Here is a 13,097-nt window from a genome sequence, read left to right on the forward strand (position 1 = left end):
ATGTGATTTTCTAGAACTAGTAAAAAGGCGTGACATACATTGCTAGACTGATTAGTCATTCAATAGATTCTTACATGATGGGGTCATGGGTGTAACTAGGGAAAGAATAAATTATAGTCCCAAATCCTGATTTAACCTGTACGGTTCTAAGAAGAACATTTTGGGTTGCTCTGTTTAAATCACTTTGCCTTCCACCAAGTGACATTTGGTGTTTCCAGGAGCTGACCACATCCGAGAAATAAGGATGGGAAAAAAGGTCCCTGAGATAATTTGTGAAAAGTAGAAAAGTCCTCAACTCTTGTGGAATAATCCTCCTAAGAAAATAGCAATATTTGCTCTTAAAATATTAAAATAAATGATACTTATGAAATTAATATTTATTTTTAATAAAGGGATAGTCTGATGTTAGTAAAATATTTTTCACTAAATTAATGAGCTTCATTTTTCAGAGCAGATTTAGGTTTATATCAAAATTGAACATGAAGTACAGAGGGTTCCCATATATTCCCCTCCCCACCCCCACACCTCCAGCCTCCCCAACATTAACATCTTGCACCAAAGTGGTACATTTGTTGTTAGAATCAATGAACTTACGCTGACATATCATTATGACCCAAAGTCCATAGTGTACATTAGGGTTCACGCTTGGTGCTGTACAGTTTATGTGTTTTGGCTAATGTGTAATGCCTTGCACCCATCACTGTAGTATGATACAGAATAGTTTCACTGCCCTAAAAATCCTCTGTGCTCCACCTATTCACTCCTTCTTCCCCATTGATCCCTGGCAACCACTGATCCTTTTACTGTCTCCATTGGCCTTTCTAAAATGTTAGGTAGCTGGACTCATACAGTATGTAGCTTTTTCAGATTGGCTTCTTTCACTGAGTGATGCACACTCAAAAGTTTCCTCCATGTCTTTTCATGGCTTGATAGCTCATTCCTTTTTAGTGCTGAACCGTAATCCACTGCGTGTATGTGCCAGAGTTTATCCATTCACCTGCTGAAGGACATCTTGGTTGCTTCCAAGTTTTGACAGTTAAGATAAAGCTTCTCTTAATATCTATGTGCAGGTTTTTGTGTGGACATAAGTTTCCAACTCATTAAATAAAAGCCAAGGAGTTTAATTGCTAGATTGTACGTCAAGCACAGGTTTAGTGTTATAAGGAACTGCCAAATGTCTTCCACACTGGCTGGCCATCTTGCATTGTCACCAGCAATGAATGAGGGTTCCTATAGTTCCATATCTTCACCAGCATTCAGTATTGTCAGTGTTACAGATTTTGTCCATTCTAATAGGTACGTGGTGGTAACTAATTGTAATTTGCAATTCCCTAAAGACATATGATGTTGAACATCTTTTCATATGCTTATGTGCCATCTGTGTATCTTTTTTGATGAGGTGTCAGAATCTTCGGTCCATTTTTTTTTTTCCCAGGTACGGGTATGCTCTTTATTTTTTGCATTTTTCCTTTGGTCCATTTTTTAAATCACTTCTTTTCTTTTTCCTGAGTCTTAGGAATTCTTTGTATATTTTGGATAACAGTCCTTTATCAAATGTGTTTTTGCAAATATTTTAACCCAGTCCTGTGGTTTGTGTTCTCATCGTTTTGACATTGTCTTTTGCAGAGCAGAAACTTTTACTTTTAATAAAGTCCAGCTTATCAGTTATTTCTTTCATGGATCGTACTTTATTTGTCTTAAAAGACATCACATCCAAAGTCGTCTAGGTTTTCTCCTATGTTTTCTTCTGGGAAGTTTAGCGTTTTGCATTTCATATTTAGTCTATAATCCATTTTGAGTTAACTCTTATGAAGGGTGAAACCTGTCTTGATTCTTTTTTTTTTTTTTTTTTTTTTTTGCTATTGCACCGTTTTTGCTCCAGCACTGTTTGTTGAAAAACTGCATTTGCTCTGTTATATTGCCTTTTTTCCTTTATCAAAGATCAGTTGACTCTATTTATGTGGGTCATTTCTAGGCTGTCTGTTCTGTTCCATTTGCTCTGTCTACACTTTCACCAAGTAGTACTATAGTATCACTGCTATTTCAACAGTACTTTAGTGTCTGACATTAACTTGGTGGAAATTCTCAGTCATTATTGCTTAAAAAATTATTTCTATTCCTTTCTGCTATTCCCAGTCTGTGTGTCATACAATATTTATCATTGTCCCACAGTTCTTAGCTATTCTGTTCTGTTTTTCTGTCTTCTTTCTCTTTGCTTTTAAGTTTTAGAAGTGTCTACTGTCATGTCCTCAAGTTCAGAGGGTCTTTCCTCAGCCATGTTCACTCTACTGTGAAGCCATCAAATGCATCCTTCATCTCTGCTACAGTGTTCTTCATCTAACGTGTCTTTTTCATTCTTTCTTAGAATGTCCATCTCTCTATTTATACTAGCCACCCACTCCTGCATGTTGTATACTTTTCTGTTAAACTCCTTCACACAGCTTTTTAAAGTTAATCACAGCTTTTTAAAATTCTTGGTCTGATAATGCTAACTTTAGTGCCACATCTGCACTCTGGTTCTAACGCTTACTCAGTCTTTTCAAACTTCAGTTTTGCCGTTTGCTATGCCTTATAAATATTCGTGGAAAGATGGACATGATGTATGAGGTAGAGGAAACGGGGGTAAACAGCCTTCAGTCAGGTTGAGGTGTCGGGGGAGGGGAAGCGGTTTTTAATCCTGTAATTGGTCTCAGCTTTTCCTGAGCCTTGATCCTAGGCTGTGAACTTCACAAGTGCTTCTCAGTTTTTAGGTGGAACAGATTAGCTAGAGAGGGCAGGGAGTGGGTGTTTCCCTCCCCCCAGGCTACTTAGGTTCTGATAAAAGCCCAGCAGGCTAGGCTCCGGTTAACTAGTTCCTCCAGGGGGGGCAAGCTTGTTAAGAATGTTCTGACATGTTTCAAAATGGTTCCTTTTCCCCTCGCTCCTCTAGAAGCACAGGGGATTTTTCTCTGATATTCACTGTGAGAACCTGGTCTGAGCTCCCGAAGGTAAAACTCATAGAAGCATAGAGGCTTATGACTGGGTCCCCCTGGAGTTTTTAACTCTCAGATTTGTCTGTGCTGGGCCTCCAGCAATCTACTCACTGAGATTCAGATCCTCCTGCCTGAGCACTGGTTCCTGCAGAGTTTTCTTCTCTGGTAAGTCCTGCCTTTCTTTATCCATCTGTCTCTTCAGTTTTGAGAACAGTGGTTTTCCCTGCGACCTCACTTCTTTGATAGATCCAAGAAAATTTGCTGGGAGTTCCCACTTTGGCACAGTGGATTAAGCATCCAACATCTCTGCAGTGGCTCAGATCACTGTAGAGGCATGGTTCGATCCCTGGCCTGGTGTGGTGGGTTAAGAATCCTGCATCCTATAGCTGTGGCATAGGTTGCAGCTGAGGCTTGGATTTGATGCCTGGCCCAGGGAATTTCCATATGCCGTGGATGCAGCCAGAAAAGAAAAGTTGCTCCATCATGTTCCATCATAAGGGACTAAATATAACGTGAGAAAAAGAATGTGTGTGTGTGTGTGTGTGTGTGTGTGTGTGTGTGTGTGAGACAGGGTCACTTTGCGATACAGTAGAAATTAACAGAACACTGTAAACCAACTATAACGGAAAAAATTAAAATCGTTAAAAAAAAAGTTGCTGACTTTTTAGTTTGTTAGGCCTTTTGAGGGTTGTTGGGATGGAGTAGCAACTTCTAAGCTCCTTACATGCAGGGTTGAAAACTAGAAGTCTGAGGTACCCTTTGAGAGTTTCTAGTCTAAATTGGGTTTTCTTCCTTTTATGTAGCAATCGTTCTTTCTACTATATAAAGGCAAAGTCAGGAGAAAAAGCATTACTATGTTTCCTCAGTATCTGATACTCTGTGAATCCATGAAAAGTTCTAAAATATTAAAATGCAACTATGCATCCTAAGAATAAGGTTCACAATGTTGAAGCAGTCATTAAACCAATTGTAATCACACATTTCTTTCACTGCTTGAGACATGCTGCTGCTTATTCATTCAAATCGTCCATTTCTATACTTTCTCCTGTTTTTCTCATCCAAACATGAATGGGATCATGGCTGAATCCTTGCCTGTCAAGACACTGCCAGGCAATAGATGGCTTTGTATTTAAGCAACAAGTGACTTCCTTTATCTCTGTTCAATGTATCCAAATAGTCGTGTAAATTAAGACAAACCCAAGAGAAACAGGGCTCGGATATCACTGCTAATCTTCTCTTTCTCTTCATTTATTGTCAGTTACCTTGTTCAGGGGTCTAATTGCTTTTTTGTTCCTTGTTACCATTTCTGCTTCTGTTATTAGAGAAAGTTTTGCCCAGAATCAGCATCATGTATGATCTATCTTAAGTTCTGTGTTTTTTTTGTTTTTTGTTTTTTTTGAAGTATTTCACAACTGAAATGAAAATGGGCTGTGGTCATTGATCACTTTCTAAAGCCAAAAGATTTTTTTCACCACCTTTCAGCACATCAATGAGATGGAGCTAGGCTTTTTCAAGAGGCCATAGCTCAAAGCTTTCATTGGAATGTAATGCATTCTCTTGTCCACACAGATACAATGCCTCATGGTGTGGCTATTTTTTTTTTCCCCGTCAGCATCAAGAAGTTTCTATGAGGCAGCCAATATGAAATACAGAAAGTCCAAACTCAGGATAACGTGCTAGTTTCCACTAAAGGGCTTTGAATTCTCCTGGATCAAAGTTCAGTCAGAAACCAAATGAGGAGTTCCCGTCGTGGCTCAGTGGTTAACGAATCCGACTAGGAACCATGAGGTTGCGGGTTCAATCCCTGGCCTTGCTCAGTGGGTTAAGGATCTGGCATTGCCGTGAGCTGTGGTGTAGGTTGCAGACGTGGTTCGGATCCCACGTTGCTGTGGTTCTGGTGTAGGCCGGTGGCTACATCTCCGATTAGACCCCTAGTGTGGGAACCTCCATATGTCGTGGGAGTGGCCCTAGAAAAGGCAAAAAGACAAAACAAAAAAAAAAAAAAAAAAGAAGAAGAAGAAGAAACCAAATGAGTTATGCAAGAAGTGGAATTACTACTCCAGGGAGGAGTAGAAATCCTTCCAAATATGGAATGAAGAACCTAAGTTCCTACCATAGATTTGTATCTAATCAGGGGAGAAACTCAGCCTGGAGTAATAATCCAAATTGCACGGTATCATAGGAACATCTGGTATGTGGTCTGTAACCAGCAGGCATTCATATGCATGGCTGGCCAGGTCCAAGAAGACTCTGAGAGGTAAATGTCAGTTTGCCTTGAGCTTATTTTAGGTCAATTCTGGCTTAGCTACAAGCACATATGTCTGACTGGGAAGGGCTATGAAGATATGCTTGGATCTGAAGAGTTTCTTAGACGTCCGGCTATGTGATAGGTGCAAATTTTTAAGAAAGGGCAGGTTCTAACATTCACTTTTTAGAAGCCAAGTTTCAAGTTTCAATTTTGCAACAACTGTTGCTATAGGGAAGACAAAAGTTAACATTCATCTCTCACCCTACTAATCTCTTGTCATCCTAAAAGAAATAGCCCAATAGGCTTGAATGGAGATTTTCTAAAAGAGTCTCAGAAATACTCATTTCATGGTTTTGACAAAGAATTTAATTCAGCTCTCAAGAAGTCAATCACAGGGTCAGGAATGAAAAGGGGAACCTAAGTTACTTAAAGAGAGGTGACAGCTCCCAAGAGCTGATGTGACACTCATTCTGTGTTCCCATGACTGTGCCTGAGGATGTCTCGCAGGAGTTATAACCTAGAGTACCTTCCCTCACATCGGTTCTTGTAAGATTGGTAATAGTTTGCTAAGGGTGATAAACTGGAAAATAAATAAATAAATAAATAAATAAATTTATTTATTTATTGACACACACAAGCATATATATATATACATATATATACATACACACACATAATATATATATGAAAATTATTTACCTGGGCTTATGTTATGTTTTAAACACAAATTCTTTTATTTATTATTTTTTCTCTGCCTATAATTACTCAATTTTTACTTACTACTTTGTACTTGCTCATTGTGATTTATTTCAGTCCAGAAATAGCTTTTGTAACACACCTTCAAGCCACAAACATTTGTATCTGCATAAAAAAGTTCTAGAAGAAGATGCGCACAAAAACCAGTTGCGGTTGATTCTGGGGAAAAGAGAGTCCCCCTGGAGCAGGAAGGGAAGTTGTTTTGCGCTGTACTGATTTTTGTCAACCATGTTCAAATAGCAGGTTTGCAAATTGTTACAAAGAGTAGAAAACAGTGACTAAGAGGCATGTCATACCTGCACATGATGAGCTTACAGACTAATGGAGGAGACAGACATTTACTTCCAGAAATGATTTTAAAAAAAAAAATTGTGTAGACAGAGCAAAAAGGAAGTGCCTGACTGCAGTAGCTATTTTGGGGGAAGTAGAGCTGATGTACAATATTTTATTAGTTTTAGGTGTACAACATAGTTACTTGATATTTTTACAGGTTGTACTCCAAAGGTATTATAAAATAATTGAGTGTATTCCCTGTGCTGCACATTGCATCCCTGTAACTAATTTATTTTGTATCAAGTGGTTTCTCCCTCTTAATCCCCTTCTCCTATTTTGCCCCTCCCCAAAAGCCCCCCACGTCCCACCCCACGGTGGTCATCACTCATTTGTTCTCTGTACCTGGAATGGAGTAGCTATGTTCTTAGAAAAGCAGGAGTAAGTATTATGTGATGGGGCCCCCTCTTCTTTTCTTCTTACCCTGTTAGCATCCAACTTTTCAGAAAAAAAAAATAATGCTCATTTACCAATTTGAAACATGGAATGACGCAGTGCCTAAAACAGATTCTCACGAATGAAGGAAGCAAATGCAAGCAAAAGCCCAAGAGGAATGGTCTCTGGACAGAATATGCCATCTCCCTGTGGGGAAAAGTCCTTCTTTAATTCACTCTTCTCTGATTATTTCCCCCTTTCTTTCCGTTTATTTCTAGGCATCTTTCAGGCAGGGTTGAGAATCATGTTGCTACCACCAATAAGTAAAATATGCCCATGAGTTTGGTCCTGGACTGTGTTTGTATTTTAAGTGAATTCTCCCTTCCAAGGCGATGGCCGGAGTGGATGGTTCTATATCCGTGGCACTGGCTTTGCCTGCATGGGACACAATGGTGACCGTGCCACGGCAGGCAAGCTGACGGCCATTTGCACAGTGTGACATGCCTCCTTGCTTTGTGCACTTGCTGGGGCTTTGATGATGGGATCCATTGTTAAAAACAAGGGCCCACTTCATCGTGACATGGACAAAAGGGGTGAATTACTGAAAAGCTTGATGGAGTTAAGTTTCTCACAATAAACCAACAGTCTGGGATGCACTGGGAGCAATATAATCCTTTAGAAACACATTGATCTTTGGGTTTCTGTTCATCGTCTGCGAGAGTTCACAATTCCATGCTTCTAGCAGGAAAAAAAAAAAAAGGAATGTTTTAAATGTATGAAACATAATAGCTTATTATATGGGGGAAAGTACTGTGTCTGTAGGCCTCCATTTGACAGATTTTCCTTGCAAGTTTCTGAAATCTCATGTTGAACTTTAATGGCTCTCTTTCTAACATGTGCTTCCAGCTCCAGAATCGCTGTATCTCTGCACTGTCACAAGGAGATGCTTGGTGGGTTTTTATTTTTCTACATGTCTCCTTGCTCTTTTTCTTACAATCTAAGAAATATTTGAAAATAAATGCAGTTTCTATGTTTAGGGTTTATCTCCATCATTACAAGAAAAAGAATCCCGGAGTTCCCGTTTTGGCTCAGTGGTTAACGAATCTGACTAGGAACCATGAGGTTGCGGGTTCGGTCCCTGGCCTTGCTCAGTGGATTAAGGATCCGGCGTTGCTGGGAGCTGTGCTGTAGGTCGCAGATGCAGCTCAGATCCCACCTTGCTGTGGCTGTGGTGTAGGCCGTTGGCTACACCTCCGATTGGACCCCTAGCCTGGGAACCTCCATATGCCATGGGAGCGGCTCAAGGAAAGGCAAAAAGAAAAAAAAAAAAAAGAGTTCCATTAATTATTAGAGTCAAAATGAATGGAAAAAAAGGTAACTCATCTGCTGGATGAGTCCCTCTGGGACCCCTTTCAGCTTCCCAATGGGTAAAGGTAGGAAATACCTACAGTAGGCCATTCAGAGAAGGTTTTACTATTATTTAACCGCCAGTTTGCCACATAAGCCAAAGGACGAAAGGAAATGGGATTTACAAAGTTTCTGAATAAAGGTGAGAATTCCATCGACATTACAATCTACATTTCCAGAAAGATTTTTCACTTAATATAGGTTATAAAAAAGGACAAACATGACGCAGAATTAGTCACTGACCTTTTGTACTATTTCGAATGGTAGAAATCTTCCACGTCAATATGAAACTACAGCTCTTTCTGTATTGCTGCAGATAGAGCTCAGAGAGTGTTAAAAAACTGAGTTACTGTAATGTTATTTTAGCATCATCTCAACTACCCATGAGCATATACTAACACCATACAAAGAATGTCTCCTGACTTGCAGTAAATCTATATTTTAACATTGTTCACATTTAAGAATTTTGCTTCATGCAATAGAACAGGTTCTCCGATTATAACCCTTCTCTCTATAAAAATGGCTTTTGCTGATGTTGAACACCGGTTTCACGTGAGAGAGTTTGCAGATGCTGATTGTCCCCTGTCTGTATGATGCCCGTGGGGAGCTCTGTGCTACTAATTAGTGATCCAGGTTGGCTTTCCCTTGCCCAAGCAAGGTGCTGGTTCCTTCTTTCCTGGATTGTTGTTTTGCCAAAATGAAAAAATCACTTAATATTGACTTAAGTAAGACCCTGAAGACAAACTGGCCCCCTATAGATCACATCGCGCTCTTCAAAACCAAATGGAAATGAAATTTAAACAACTGGCATCAGTACTTTTGCTTTTCTTATCACTACAGGTGAAAAGAGCTAAACTGCACTTTCCTTAAATGTATCACAGGTAGTTTGATTGTTTACATCCATTTCCGGTCTTCTTCTTCCTCTTCAGCTTTGTAACCCCAGTACTTAACCCAGGGCTCAGCCAGTAGTAGTTTATCTCTGTGGCTACCGGCATATGTGCCCAATGTTGTGCCATCTCCACAGGCGTTAGCTCACTTAAAACAAGAAGAACCATTCATGGTAAAAAAAAAAAACAAAAAACAAAAAACAAAAAAAAAACAAAACAAAAAAAACTATTATTATTCCCATTTTGCAGGTAACAAAACAGAGAGGTTATGTAACTTGTCCAAGTTCATCTAACTAGGAAGTGGAGGAGCCAGCCTTTAAGTCAGGCAGCCTGGCTCCAGATCCTGTGTTCTGAGGCACAAAGCTGTGTATACCCAGGCAATATTACTGTCCCAGAAGTGACTGATTTCCTTGAGTCCTGTCACAGACACCTGACCAAAATGCTGAAAGGGGAATGAGGAAACTTGCTTGTCCAATGAGATCTGATGACTCAACAGGCGTGGGAACTAAATGATGTTTGCCTCGCCTTCTGATTTAGTTGATGCTACTTTAAGCTGAAATACCTTGGAAGTGTTTCTTTTGTATGTGTGCGAAGTACCCTCAGTTTATGCGTTCTTCCGGAATGTAATATGCAATTTAGATTCACTATTTTCATCATTAAGTTTATTTCTCTTTAAATGAAGGATTCATTTTAATTAGCATGCAAGTTAATTAAGAGGGAGCGTGTAATTCATTTTATGGATAAGTAAATGAGAAGAAGGTAAGGCACTTAGCAGGTGTGTAACATTTATTGGAGTATTTTTTTCCATTACCCTCTGTGTCTTTAGATAATACTGTGCTGAGTGTTTGGCTGTGGATTACAAGTCTTTTTTCTCAAAATCCTAGATAATCCAATCACTATTATGGAAGGGGGCCATGCTGTACCGTAAGGCAGAAATTAAATAATGTAGTATCGTTGTTCAGAGATGCGAATGGCTGAAGGGGTAAAGTGTGGGAAAACAGGTCCAGAAGCACATCTCTCAGGATGGTTCTTGAAGGATGAGCAGAACATGAATGTGCAAAAGGGAGCAGAAGGTGGAGTTCCTGCTCTGGTGGAGTGGGCTAAGTGTTTTGGTGTAGGTTACAGCTGCAGCTTAGATTTCAGTCCTGGCCTGGGAACATCCATCTGTTGGAGGTGCGACCAAAAAATAAATTAATAAACACATAAATAAAACGGGATGCAGAAGACTCTTCCAGGTAGAAAGAATAGTCAGAGGAGAACTACTTGGTTTCCAAAACGTGGCAGATGCCGCTAACAGGGACACTCTGCTGCTACAAACATCTGAAGATTCTGGAAGCAGAATGCTTCTGTGGTTAAAAACATGTAGGAAAAATAAGGTAAATATATGGCTGATGTTGCAAGAGAAAAAAAAATGGGAGGGGACAATCCTCCTGATATGAGAAAAAGAATTATTTGAAAGGCAGAGGCATAGAAGGCAAGATTCTTAGTGCTGTGGTGAGGAGGCAGGATAAGAAACTTACCATTAGGTCTTATAGGCCTAGAAGCTGAAGACTCCACATCCACACAGAAACAGGAGTCTTGGCCCCCATGCAAATATGAGCTGAAAATACACATGAAGATAGGAAGGGCAGCTCACTCCAGGACAGGAAGCTAGAAAAATGACATCTGCAGGACCAGGGATGGGAAAGAATGTCCAGAGCCATGTGTAGGGGGGAAAAAAAAAAAAAAAAAACTCCAGAAAAAAAATGTATGTGGTTCACTGGATGAAACAATCATCAAAGACAAGCATTTGACATAAAAGGTGACTAGGATATTCCCAGGGTAGCAGATATTGTAAAAAGGAATAGCATTCCAAAGTGTCATCTCTACAAACTGAAGCCACATCGGATTAAAGGTAAAACAATTAAATATTAAATATTAATGATACAGCAATTCCTGTTAAATTCCTGTTTATGCTTAGAAAAAACATTAATAAACCAATAAGGAAATGATATTATGAGTGAAAATCAGCAAACCCAGTAAACAGAAGAGTAACAGAGAACTTGAGATAATAAAGCCACTTGAAAAAGGAAATGAAAAGGAGTTTCCATCGTGGCTCAATGGTTAATGAATCCGACTAAGAGCCATGAGGTTGCAGGTTCAATCCCTGGCCTTGCTCTGTGGGTCAAGGATCTGACTAGACCCCTAGCCTGGGAACCTCCTTATGCCATGGGTGCAGCCCTAGGGATTGGAAAAAAAAAAAAAAAAAAAAGTGGATTTGAGAAAGAAGAAAATAAACTTTCTGGAAATGAAACATATCATCATTTAAATTGTCAGAGTTAAACAGCAGATTACACTCAGTTGAAAAGGAATCTACAGCAGCCTTGGAATTGTGCCAGGCAAATCTGCAAAGATTTTTTTTTTAGGAACAACTAATTCCTACCTATGAATAAAATAGTTTACCTAAATGCCATGATTCTGAGCACATTGTAAACCTAATGTGGCCTCAATCTATATGAAGAAAAATTGATAAATGTAAAGTTGCCTTTAAAAATTGTATAATTTTTTAAAATTTTAAACAAGAAAAGCTGAAAGAATTTCAAGGAAAAGTGAAAAATATCAAAAATTGGGGAAAAGAAATCATGTTTGAAAAAATATAACATGTCTGTGTGTTGTGTGTATGTAGATGTAATAATATAGACATAAGGAGTTCCCGTCATGGTGCAGCGGAAAGGAATCCAACTAGGAACCATGAGGTTGCGGGTTCGATCCCTGGCCTCTCTCAGTGGGTTAAGGATCAGGTGTTGCTGTGAGCTGTGGTGTAGGTTGCAGACATGGCTGGGATCCTACATTGCTGTGGCTGTGGTGTAGGCCAGCAGTTGTAGCTCCGATTTGACCCCTAGCCTGGGAGCCTCCATATGCCACAGGTGCGGCTCTAAAAACAAAAGCAAAAAAAAAATAATAATAATAATAATATAGACATAAGTATAGACATGGATAAAGACATAGTTGTATTTGTGTCTTTATATATGATTTAATGGACTGTGAAGCTGGTTTTTATAAAACCAGTTAATCTGTCAACTTTTGGGGCTTTGCTCCTGAATGCCATCTTGTCAAGTCCAGCTCTCCCAGTCCTTTTTGGGAAATAAAAGCCTAGTCCAGTCCAGTATAAACAACTCTACCCTCTCTCACAACCTTAGACTCTGTCTTTCCTGGGCTCAGCTGTCAGTGGCGTAAAAAGCCCACAACTGGGAGCAGAGTGTGGTTAACTTCTTTCCTCTTCCTTGGCACACTGCCTTCTTCACTTCCTCGATGTGTTTTTGGCCAGTGGGCAGAGGAAGTGGGGCATAAATGGGGATTAAGGAAAATGGAACAATTTTTTGAGGCTCACAGGGTTGCAGTTTGGTATGAAGCTTTGCTTTGTACGCCACACCCTAATTATGACTCTTTAAGAGACAAGACGGTGAAAAAAAATTTTTTTTAGATATCCCTTATTATTGGCAGTTTATCAACTAGCAGTTTCCAGCTGCTAACAGTCCTCCCCTCTGTTTCAGTCCCTCCATCCCTCCTAAGTCATGCTCTTGGAAGAGGCTGCCTCCCAAGCATCCACAAAATCTTGAGAGAACTAAGTATCCATTTTTGCTAACGGATTGTGAAAGTACAGCCCAAATCCAGGTCGACTTCCAGTCATGTTCTTACCTTTACCGTATTTATTCATGACTCAGGTACCTATTACAGTGTCCCCAAATTCTAGGGAACACCTGTCTGGCTCTCTGATTGGTTCCTTTGAAACACGCTCCTTGATTAAAATGAGAATAGCCTTAGCACCACCTCTGGAAGGAGAGGAGAAACATCATGGCTCTCCAACTCTCTTTCTAAAGCAACATTTCCTCTCTGACCTCTTTATCAACACATAACTAGTTCCCTGGCTGGTCTCATGCACCCTTGAAGTCCACGGTGAGTTCAGGGTTGCAAAACCTGCCTCACATTCTCTTAGAACGCCCAGCAAAGATGTACATTGACAGCTGTGCAACTTCTGCAAAACACCTTCACAAGAAAAAACAATAAAAAAGTAGCAGTTAACATATTGTTACACACACACCACCCTGTAGTTATACCTTAAATCCTTTAAAAATCCACATG

Source organism: Sus scrofa, chromosome 2, assembly GCF_000003025.6.
Source record: "Sus scrofa isolate TJ Tabasco breed Duroc chromosome 2, Sscrofa11.1, whole genome shotgun sequence".
Classification (NCBI taxonomy): Eukaryota; Metazoa; Chordata; class Mammalia; order Artiodactyla; family Suidae; genus Sus; species Sus scrofa.